The sequence below is a fragment of the Arachis hypogaea genome, chromosome 2, assembly GCF_003086295.3.
Source record: "Arachis hypogaea cultivar Tifrunner chromosome 2, arahy.Tifrunner.gnm2.J5K5, whole genome shotgun sequence".
In the NCBI taxonomy this organism is placed as follows: domain Eukaryota; kingdom Viridiplantae; phylum Streptophyta; class Magnoliopsida; order Fabales; family Fabaceae; genus Arachis; species Arachis hypogaea.
In genome coordinates, this window is record NC_092037.1 from 61,077,606 (window position 1) to 61,088,419 (window position 10,814).

General features: G+C 38.4%; 1 pseudogene; it reads right to left on the reverse strand.

The window, feature by feature from the left end:
• Positions 1-1,001: 1,001 nt before the first annotated feature.
• On the reverse strand, positions 1,002-9,950 carry LOC112745359 (DEAD-box ATP-dependent RNA helicase 18-like; annotated as a pseudogene).
• Positions 9,951-10,814: the final 864 nt, after the last annotated feature.

A 10,814-nucleotide genomic window follows, 5' to 3' on the forward strand; every position in this document is an offset into this window, starting at 1 on the left:
TGCTAACGTCATCGGAAGTGTGAAATTCTTGGGCATTTTGAAGCTCATTATTTCTTCCGAGAAGGGATTATTTCGCCGTCTTGTTGTTTTAACGTGAGTTTCCCCTGTTCTAACATTTGATTCTGACTGGTGCTCTTCATGTTGATCGGTGTTTTCCTTCTTGCTTTTTCGTTCGTCGTTGTTTTGCACTCCGGCCAATAGTTCGGCCATCCGCTGGTTTTCTACGAGCAGGGCAGCGTTTGCGGCCAACAAATCGGTATTAGTGGGATTATTTGAAGGGGTCGCCGAGTAATCCGTCATGGCTGAGTTCCTGCAAAAAGAAGAGAGCGTACAAGGCAAATATGGTATTCGTCAGAAAAAGGAAAAACGTGAGGTTTTGGGCCCCACGGTGGGCGCCAATATTCGTGCAAGGTCACTCTTCTCCGAACTATACTCCAAACTCCGGGGAAAGACTGATGAGATGCGTCCGGAATGTGGGATGCCTTGCTTGAACACGACCCGAGCGGGGTACCTATAAAAAGGACTCCGACGCTCAAGTTAGTGAAAGGTATTTTTTCAAGATGAATACAAAGATTACTTAAGAGTATATGTGTCTGTGCTTTTTTCGATGTCTCCCTTACTTAGTGGCCCTCAGTCTTATAGATTTCATTGTTGAGTTTAATTGCGGGTCTGTTGTAGTGAATCTCGGGCTTAGCCGAGATTATTGGGTGGTTCCGATCATAGTGCGGTTTCCATGATTATCTTATTGTGAACGTTGCAGTTGTGGCCGAGATATGGGTCGTTGGTTCCGATTTTATAGAATGTGGTACAGTTGGCATTTCTTTTGCTCTTCGATTTCAGTTCTAATTTGGTTCTCATCTTCATTCCCTGTCATCACCTCCTCAGTACTTTTTCTATGGCTTGCTTCTGCAGTCTCTTTCTCATTTGTTTGCAGGTTTGTATCCTTCGTAGTGAGGCTGGCCAATTTCGCCACCACGATCGTTTTCTCTTCTTTGTTCACCTTTGTATAATTGTTGTTTGGCATATTTCCTTCCCCACTATGTTTTGGTTCTGCCAAATCCATTTTTGCTCCCATTGTGTCCACTATGACCCATGGTCCCCAATCTCTTGGTTTGGCCTATCACTCCACTGTGACCCATATGTCCTCCTCTTCCGATTCCACTTCCCACAGTTTGTTTCATCATGGCCTATCACTCCGCAGGCATAACAGAAGGTTGGGAGCCTTTCATACCTAAACTTGACCGAATCCCATCGTGATTCCTCTTCTAAGCGGTTCCGTTATCTCATATCTACTGTTGCTTTCAGGAAGCTTTCTTTCCCTAGCCCAGCTGAGAAAAGACTACATTCCTTAAATTTTCCATCTTTAGCTGCTATTTTCTTCCTCAAAACTATCGTTTTGCAATGCTCTGGCATGTTCCAAAGTTGTAGCTTGACTTCTGCTCTTGTGAACTTCATATCTGTAGGACTTATGTCCCATGAGCCATGAATTTCTAAAAATCCATGGGTTTCCTTTCAGCATCTTCTTCATGTCTGCCTCTTTATGGAAGAAAAATTGGTAAACCTTTGGCTGGATCTCCACCATTCTAAATCCCTCCGGTTTTCTCCATATATTGCTCAGTTTCCCAACCACACTATGTTTGCATTTCTCCACTCCTTCTATTACATCACCTTCTTGAGACTTCTCTTCGTTCTGTTGTTTCTTGTGTTGTCTCTGACGACATTCCTTCCATCTTACAGGATATGAAAACCGATACAATGTAGGACTTGGCGATAGTGAGGCACTATTTGTTGTAGGAAAACGGACAGCTCACTACACTATGTGTTAGTGTTCGGGAACCCTAGCAGACTAACAAGGAGAGAGGATTTAGGTGTATGATGTATATCAATCTTCCGAATGTCGTGTAACTTAAATGGAGGTTAGTATTAAAATACCGTTTAATCCTAGGAGGTCAGTATAAGTTACTTAAGAAAATATTCAATTCAATGTAAATTTTAAATTCAACACTTTCATGGACAGAACTTCTGAGCTACTTCAAGGGTAAAACTTCTTTAGAAAAATAAAATAAAATGTAAATCACCACGAACAAGGTGAGGGGCTTAAATCTTAAATGAATTAATATCAGTAATAAGTACAAGGCAAAATTCTATTATGACTGTTGATTAACGTAACAAATAACTAGAATATAATTATGCTTCTACACTTGTACATATTCTGACACTATCAGACTAATCAAAGTTACATGGACGATGCACCCTAAGTCAAGAATAACACAAATGGTAGATTGAAAAAAAAACCAAGTCCTAAAATCAACTATTGTGTTGGAAATTTTTTAAAAGGCCCTGTTTTTCTCTGTTACGGTTTCTCTAGTATTCTTACTGTTAGGGCAGAATTGAATGTAGAAGATAAGGGTAGAAGGAAAGAACAGAATAACTGAACAGAGGAAGGAATTATCGATGTGATAATTACCTCACTGGCAGAATAATATTATAGATTTAAATGAAAGAAAAACAAGAATAATTGACTTTCGAGAGGTCAATTCTCTCCCTCTAGATTTTCACTCCACTTATTTCCTGCCTACTAGCTTTTCCGGCCTACCTATTTATAATATCTAATCCTATAACTACTGTCCTAAAGATGTGGAGTTTCAGAATTTAAAATTTAGTTTGCTACTTTTTCTCCTCTCCTTTTATAAGTATATTTAAAAGGAGTTAAATCCCTATTATCTCTCTGGTTTGTTGCAATACCCCCCCCCCCAATGAAGAGCCACCTTGTCCTCAAGGTGGAAAGAGGGAAATGTTGTCTGTAATGTTGCTGCTGACTCCCAAGTATTCTCGAAATCTGGCAGTTCTTTCCATTTGATAAGGACCTCAAGATCTCCCTGATTGTTGTAGCGGCTGTCAATGGCTTGTTCAGGTTCTACCAGCAATTCCCCTTCTTCAGTGAGTGCTTCGGGTAATGGTTGAGGATGTAAGGAAGGTCCAACACTTTTCTTCAACTAGGAAATATGAAAAACAAGGTGTATTCTTGCGGTGTCAGGTAATTTCAGCCTGTAGGCCACTGCTCCAATCCTTTCTAGCACCTCAAAAGGACCATAAAACCTTGCACCTAACTTCTGATTTGATCTGGCTGCCAAAGATTTCATCCTATATGGCTGAAGTTTGAGATACACAAAGTCTCCTACTTCAAAAGACACATCACGTCTTTTCTTGTCTGCACTTTGTCTCATTCTGTTCTGAGCCCTATTAAGCTGAAATTGGATTTCATCTAGCATCTGATTTCGTTCCTCCAATAAGACCCTTACTTCTTCTACTGAAGATTCCATCCCTCCTCGTAATAAAGCTGGAGGTTTCCTGCCATATAAAGCTCGAAAAGGTGTCATCCGAATAGAGCCATGGTATGAGGTATTATACCAAAACTCTGCCCAAGAAAGCCAAGCTGGCCATTGTTTAGGTTTAGCACCAGTTAAGCATCGCAGGTAGGTTTCCAAGCATTTATTCACCGCCTCAGTTTGGCCGTCGGTCTGTGGGTGATAGGCCGAGGACATCTTCAAGGAAGTACCGGCCTGTTTAAAAACTTCAGTCCAGAAAGCACTCATGAATATTTTGTCTCGATCGGAGACAATTGATGATGGAAAACCATGGAGGCGTACCGCTTCCTTAATGAACAAAACAGCAACATCCTTTGTCATAAAAGGATGTAAAAGTGGGAAGAAATGAGCATATTTAGTCATGCGGTCCACCACCACAAATATTGTATCCATCCCATTGGCTTTGGGTAATCCCCCTATGAAATCCATTGAGATGTCAGCCCATACATTGGAAGGAATTGGCAGCGGTTGTAGGAGACCAGCAGGTTGCAAGGTAGAATGCTTGTTCTGCTGACAAATTTCACAGCCTTTAATAAAGTTCATCACTGCTGCCTTCATACCCTCCCAATAAAGGATAGCAGAAATCCTCTTGTAAGTTCTAAAGAAGCCCGAATGGCCTCCCAGCTTGGAGCTATGAAATTCCATCAGAATTTTTGGAATCCATTTAGAGGTTTTTGCAAGCACCAACCTCCCTTTATATTTGAGTTTTCCATTCATTAATGCAAAACCGGGTGTAGTTTCTTCCCCCACTAACAACTTCTGCATAATCGCATTTAATTTCTCATCAGCCAATACTTCAGCCTCCATATCATCCCATTCTGCTGCCATGGAAAAAGACAGGGAGGAGAAATGAAATTTCCTAGAAAGGGCATCAGCCACCCTGTTTTCTGTCCCTGCCTTATATTTAATGTCAAAATTGTATCCAGTAACTTGGATAACCATTTCTGCTGGCCTTCGTCTGCTACACGCTGATCTAATAAAAACTTCAAGGACTGTTGATCAGTAAAAACTGTGAACTGCTGTCCCATGAGATAGTGTTTCCACTTTTGAATAGCTTGGCCCTATCCATCAGCGCCTGGAGGTCTTCAAACTCAGCAACTCTCATCTCTGCTTTGATCGACGGTTTGAGTCCTTCATGGAACATGCACAACAAGGTATCTCCCCCCAAATGTCTATGTGCCCTAGCCGCTATCTCAAAGTCTCTCCGATACTCCATAACCGACCCATGCTGTCTCACCTGCAATAATGGCGCAAGAGGATTCGCATCTGCACCGGGCTCAAATCGTTTGAGCAAATCTTGTTTAAAACGAATCCATGAAGGGAAGGTGGATTGAGACTCCCACCATTCAAACCATGTTAAAGCTTCCCCATGAAGTGCAAGCACCGCGTACTCGAGTTTCTCTTCCACCTGAATCCTTGATATGCGAAAATAACGATCCATTCGAACCAACAATCCGCTCGCATCCGAGCCATCAAACGAAGGAATGTCCACTCTGCGATTGAGATCACCCCTGTTTGGAGGTGGATCTCGCTGACGCCCGCCACCCGGATCGTTGATGCACGAGTTCCCACTGCTCGAATCCTGTTATGGGATCCGCATTACTAATTCATCCATCCTTTGCGTCATCGTTTCCATTATTCTGTTTTGTTCAGATCGAAACTCATTCAACTGTTTCTCCAGACTCTCAACCCGATCCTCCATCGCACCTCCGCTGCGTGTGGAAACCACTCACAGGAAAAAGCCCAGATCGAACCTCTGATACCAATTGTTACGGTTTCTCTAGTATCCTTACTGTTAGGGCAGAATTGAATGTAGAAGATAAGGGTAGAAGGGAAGAACAGAATAACTGAACAGAGGAAGGAATTATCGATGTGATAATTACCTCACTGACAGAATAATATTATAGATTTAAATGAAAGAAAAACAAGAATAATTGACTTTCGAGAGGTCAATTTTCTCCCTCTAGATTTTCACTCCACTTATTTCCTGCCTACTAGCTTTTCCAGCCTACCTATTTATAATATCTAATCCTATAATTACTGTCCTAAAGATGTGGAGTTTCAGAATTTAAAATTTAGTTTGCTACTTTTTCTCCTCTCCTTTTATAAGTATATTTAAAAGGAGTTAAATTCCTGTTATCTCTCTGGTTTGTTGCATTCTCATTGAAGAAATTGTGCCTTACCCCAAACTTAAGCATTTTGTCGTTGCTTTCCCAGTATAATCAGCTGCAGAAGTCATTGAGCCAATTCAACTCTCTGAGCTGTAGAATGGAAATCAGTTCTCTGGACTCGATGCAACAATGCCATCAGTAGCGAGAGATGTCTTAATCCCAGACCTTTCGGAGAATGCCAAGAGAAAAAATGTGGCATCAAAGGATGCTGCAATTTTCTAGCCAATATTGCACTAAACTAAACACACCTCTTTCCATAACACACACAAAATTGGTATTCAGAGTAATTCCTCAGCGCCTGTCAACTTAGCATATTCATTCTCATCTATAGTCCCTTTCTTCAGTTTCTTCAACATGCGGTAATCTTGCATCAACTCTTCCTCATCTTCAATTGTCTGCTGAGCACGTCTCTGTCGGGCTGTTTTCTTCCTCATGGCAGTAGGTGCACTGGGAGTTTTGTTGGCTTTTCTGGTTTCGCCTCTTTCTCCTTCTCTTTCGCTTCTTTCTTTGCTTGCAGGTTTTTCTTCCTTTGTTTTTCACGAGATTTATCTCTAAATAGTTGAAAGTATCAGCACAGGATTCCAAGAGAAAAGGAAAAATTATATTTTTAATTACAATGAAAGGCACTAAATATGAATATGGTGCATTCAACCTAAAAATACAAATTTGTGCAATAAGAACTGTATAGTTTCCATCAGTCTAACATATTAGAAAGGGCATCAAAAATAAATAATTGGTTAATCTAGCTAAGACCAAGACTTTTATGCCTCCACATAGCTCCAACTAGACATTGGTGAGCTTCAAATCCAGTCATGCACATCAAGTTACTTGCTTCAATTATCGTCTCTTGGAAAATATGACAATAAGCATGATAGATTCTCTATTAAATAAAGAGTGGTACATTTGATGCTTTTACCACAGAAGGGTTATGCATGAATTTTGCATTTACCTGTATTTAATGTCCTCCAAATTGATATCATCAACTGGTACAAATCCCTCAGTAGAAAGTGAGTGATGTTTTACCTCTGGCATTAGAGGAAGTTGCAATAAGCCATGTCCCATGGCCAATTTACCAATTTCAAGTTCTTTCCACCTGTAAGTAGGGTGTGTATTTCTTTGCAAATTATGATGCTTTAACGAATTTATAGAAAGACAAACAACACTTCTCATAAACATTGCTCACCGAAAAATATATGAACAGTGATGCTCCTTGTATGCACGGATGTAGGAAACAAATGCCCTGACTCCTTTCTCCATAACATCACGATCTTTTTTCACAGCAGAACGAATCTGAACCATATTTTAGTAATATAGTTATCAGGAGTTGGGAAACAAGTTATAATTTTGTATTTTGTATACAATTGTCATCCAAACTTTGATAAATATAAGATTGATATGCATGTTTGTGCAAACAATCAATCAACACAAAATACATCCAAGAGTGAATCAGCAATATCAGCATCAGCCTAAGTAGCCATAAGGGCTTTTCTTAGTAGTATCAGAGAATTTATTTCTGCAAATCAGTATGCTGCCTCTATTAGAAAAAATTATTAAGCAATTCATAGCTCTACTGAGTACTGACTATTACTAACCAGCATAAAAAGGGGTCTTTATTATATTATTAAAAATTTATTAATCACTAATGAGCATGAGTGATGACTCCTACTCTTGTATGATTAAAATAGTCATGAACAAAATAAATAAGATGATAAGGGCACAAACAAACCTGAGGTACAACATCAGGTGCATCATCAGAGCATTTTCTCTCTTGAAGAGGAACTCTTCTTATACGTAGGAATTCTACGTAAGACTCCTCCTAAACACTTATACAAGTTAGTTAACTGAAAAAGGAACACACTTGAATCTTGTATTTGGAAATGTGGAAATGCATTAAAACATGAACACTCGACGATACCTTTGGCAATAAGAAGACAACTGCTTGACCTTGTTTACCCAGCCGAGCAGTTCGACCAACTCTGTGTATGAAAACATTTGGATCTTCAGGAGGATCATACTGTGCAGAAACAGGGAACATATCAAGATCATTCAGTCAATGTATGAATTCAAATGGTAAGATATCAAGAGAACATTTGAATGACAATGAATAATTTACTTTGGCATCCAAAACCAAAAGGTGATAAAACACACCAATCAACAGAAAGTCAAACTGCATATAAATATGGTCAAGAAGGTACCTGCACTATACAATCTACACCTGGTATGTCAAGTCCACGTGCTGCAACATCTGTACATAGCAGAACTCCATTTGAAAGGGATGTAAAGGAGGCTAATGCTTTCTCCCTAACAGTCTATACAGCAACAAAGAAATTCATAATCAATCAACCATACAAACAGTAAGAGTTGAGCAATACTTGAGAGTGATGAAGAAACTATCATTGATTTACAGAAAATTAAGCTTCTATATTGACAAATGGTAATAGAAAGGATTTTACCTGCTTCATCTTTCCATGAAGAGGAACCAAGGAGAAGCCTTTCAAAACAGAAAGGCGTGGAAGGACAACTCCCCAATAGTCAATGCAAGCACAAGTCATGAAATATCTGTATTGGAGTCAAAATCACCTTTTGAGCAAGATACGCTAAAATTTTACTACTCAGATTACACTATTGATTATGGTTAATATTTATCTCACATTATAACTTTTCTTGAACGGTTCTAAATAAGAATGTTTACTAGCTGTGATGGCTTCTTATCTGCCTCACATTCCAAGTACTGCAAAATCAAAATGACAACAAGCTGAATATAAGAAAAAAGCTGAGTATGAATGGTGTCATGACATGAATTAGCAATACCTTAAACATATATGAATTAGGGTAGGGACGCTAGAGTCAAGCTGCTAAATACCAAATATATTGAAGTGACTTGGTGCTAAAATGGAGGGAAACCATTGAATAGCAAAGTTACTTATGATATGCACTAGGATGGAATACTTCATACCTCAATTTGAAGCCCAGAAGGTGTTTTTGTAGATTCAGGATGTTTTGATGCTGCAGGAGCATTTAAAAGTTTTGCCGCTGCCCGAACTTCAACCCTCACAGGATTTCTTAATCCTGCTCTAGCAAGCTCTTCAACAGCCTCAGTTTGAGTAGCAGAAAACAGGCCAGTTCTTCAAAGCTTAGGCAAAAGAGATATAATGGAAGTTATCTGCTTCTGGAATTCCATATCTAAAAGTCTATCAGCCTCGTCTAAAATCAAAAGCTGTAAGCACAGTTATAAACACAATACTGTCATCTTCCAATGTGGTAAAAAGCAAAATCAAACCAAGCATTCTATCACTTTAAGTCAAATTTTCCAGGTGAACCTAGTTCATAACATTGCATCGTTAAGTCTTGGACTTTTGGTCCTCTGCTAAGTGAAAAATGCATATGTCCCATAAAAGATCAAGAACCACATTAAACCTCCAATATTCTTTCTAAAGTTATATATGCACACTATCTCACACACGTACACACATGCAAACATAGTTACATACTATCAAATCATCCTTGAAAACTAACTGTGAACCCGAAAAGTATTATATACCTCGAAGTTTTTGAAATCCAAGAAATCCATCCGGTTCATTATGTCATACAACCGCCCAGGTGTGCCAATTAGTATGTTAGCGCCTTCCTCCTCTATCTGCTTCATGTTTGATTTCACTTCAACTCCACCAACAAGCAGCATGGACTTAACATTCGCTAAAGTTGAAATGAAAGGTTGTGCAACATGATATATTTGATGTGATAGCTCCCTTGTGGGGGATATGATTATTCCTAGTACCTAGTATAAGAAAAAAAAAAAAAAAAAACAAACAAACAAACAGCATTTAACACACTTCTATCCAGTAACCCCTATTCCAAGTCTTTCATTCCCCAAAGTCATAGCAGCTAAAAATAAATAATTAAAGAGGCCAATGGAATTTTATCCTTCGAAGCTGAAAGGTTAATAATTGAATGATACTTATTCGAATACCAGTCCTTAATATAACTTAAAAATTTCAATTACCAAGCTTCATACAGTGGTACAAAAGAAAAGTAACAGGTGAAGAACCAACCTGATGAGGCTTGGGGTTAGAAGAGGAGCGTCGAAGAATCTCGACGAGAGGGACGACAAAAGCTAGGGTTTTTCCTGAACCAGTGGCGGCGTCGACGGCGACATCCTTGAAGCTGCAGAGCAAGGGAATGGTGGCGGCTTGAACCGGCGTGCAGAAGTTGAACCCGGATTCCGATAAGGCTTCGAGAACCTTCTCTGATAGCGGCGGATTCAGCTCCGAAAAGCACGTGGTGGTTAAGGCCTTGTTTGGGAGTTCGAATTCCATTGTGATGGTGCGCCGCAGACCTCTACGGTCCGCCGTCGCTCACTGACTTTGTAACAAGGTTCTCAAAATTGAACTGGTCATAATTAAAAAAAATCGTGGTCTAACTAAAAAAAATCGTTTTATATTAAAATAATAAATAAAATATAAATAAACATTCTAAAACATAATTATAATCTAATATAAATTTTAAATATCTTCTAAATTTAAAACACTACATAAAATATCATCAATTTAAGACTTTTAAATAAAGTATAAATTTAAATATTTTAATGAACTTAAGCTTTTGCTTTCAAAATTTGCTATAAGAGAAACCAAAATTTTTTTTTCATCCTATAAATATTTGCTGTGATGACATTAATCAATAAAGCAGTTACATAAAAAAAAATACCAAAAAATATCAAACTATTTTTAACTTTGGTTTAAATTTGTCCAAACAACATAAAAAAAAATCAAGGTTTCCTCACCAACAAAAAAAAAGAATGAAGGTTTCTCGAAGTAGAAGTTATACACTCCATATCATTTAATACAAACTAGAAGTCCAGAAACCTTATTCTTCTATAGCTATAGACTCAAAGCTATTGCCACTTAATTCTAACCTGCTATCTAACATACTACATACCATAAATTTCTAATCAAGAGAGGTGTCTCTGTTCTTACAGCAAAATTGTATTCACTTGAAAAAACTCAAAACAAATCAGAAAAAGCAAAAAGATTTTACAATAATCCATAGCTAAACTTGACACTTTAATGCTCATTCATCATGTTACTCAATAAATCAGTAAAGCAGTCACAACCCAAGCACATGTAAATCACAAAACAGTCAAACAAACACAAGTCAGCAACACATCACTAATCAACAATCACAAGATATTTAAAATCAATAATTAGTAAATTAAAATCACAATACAAAAACAGCAGCACAGAGCTTCGAAATAATCAATAATCAATAAACAACAGCA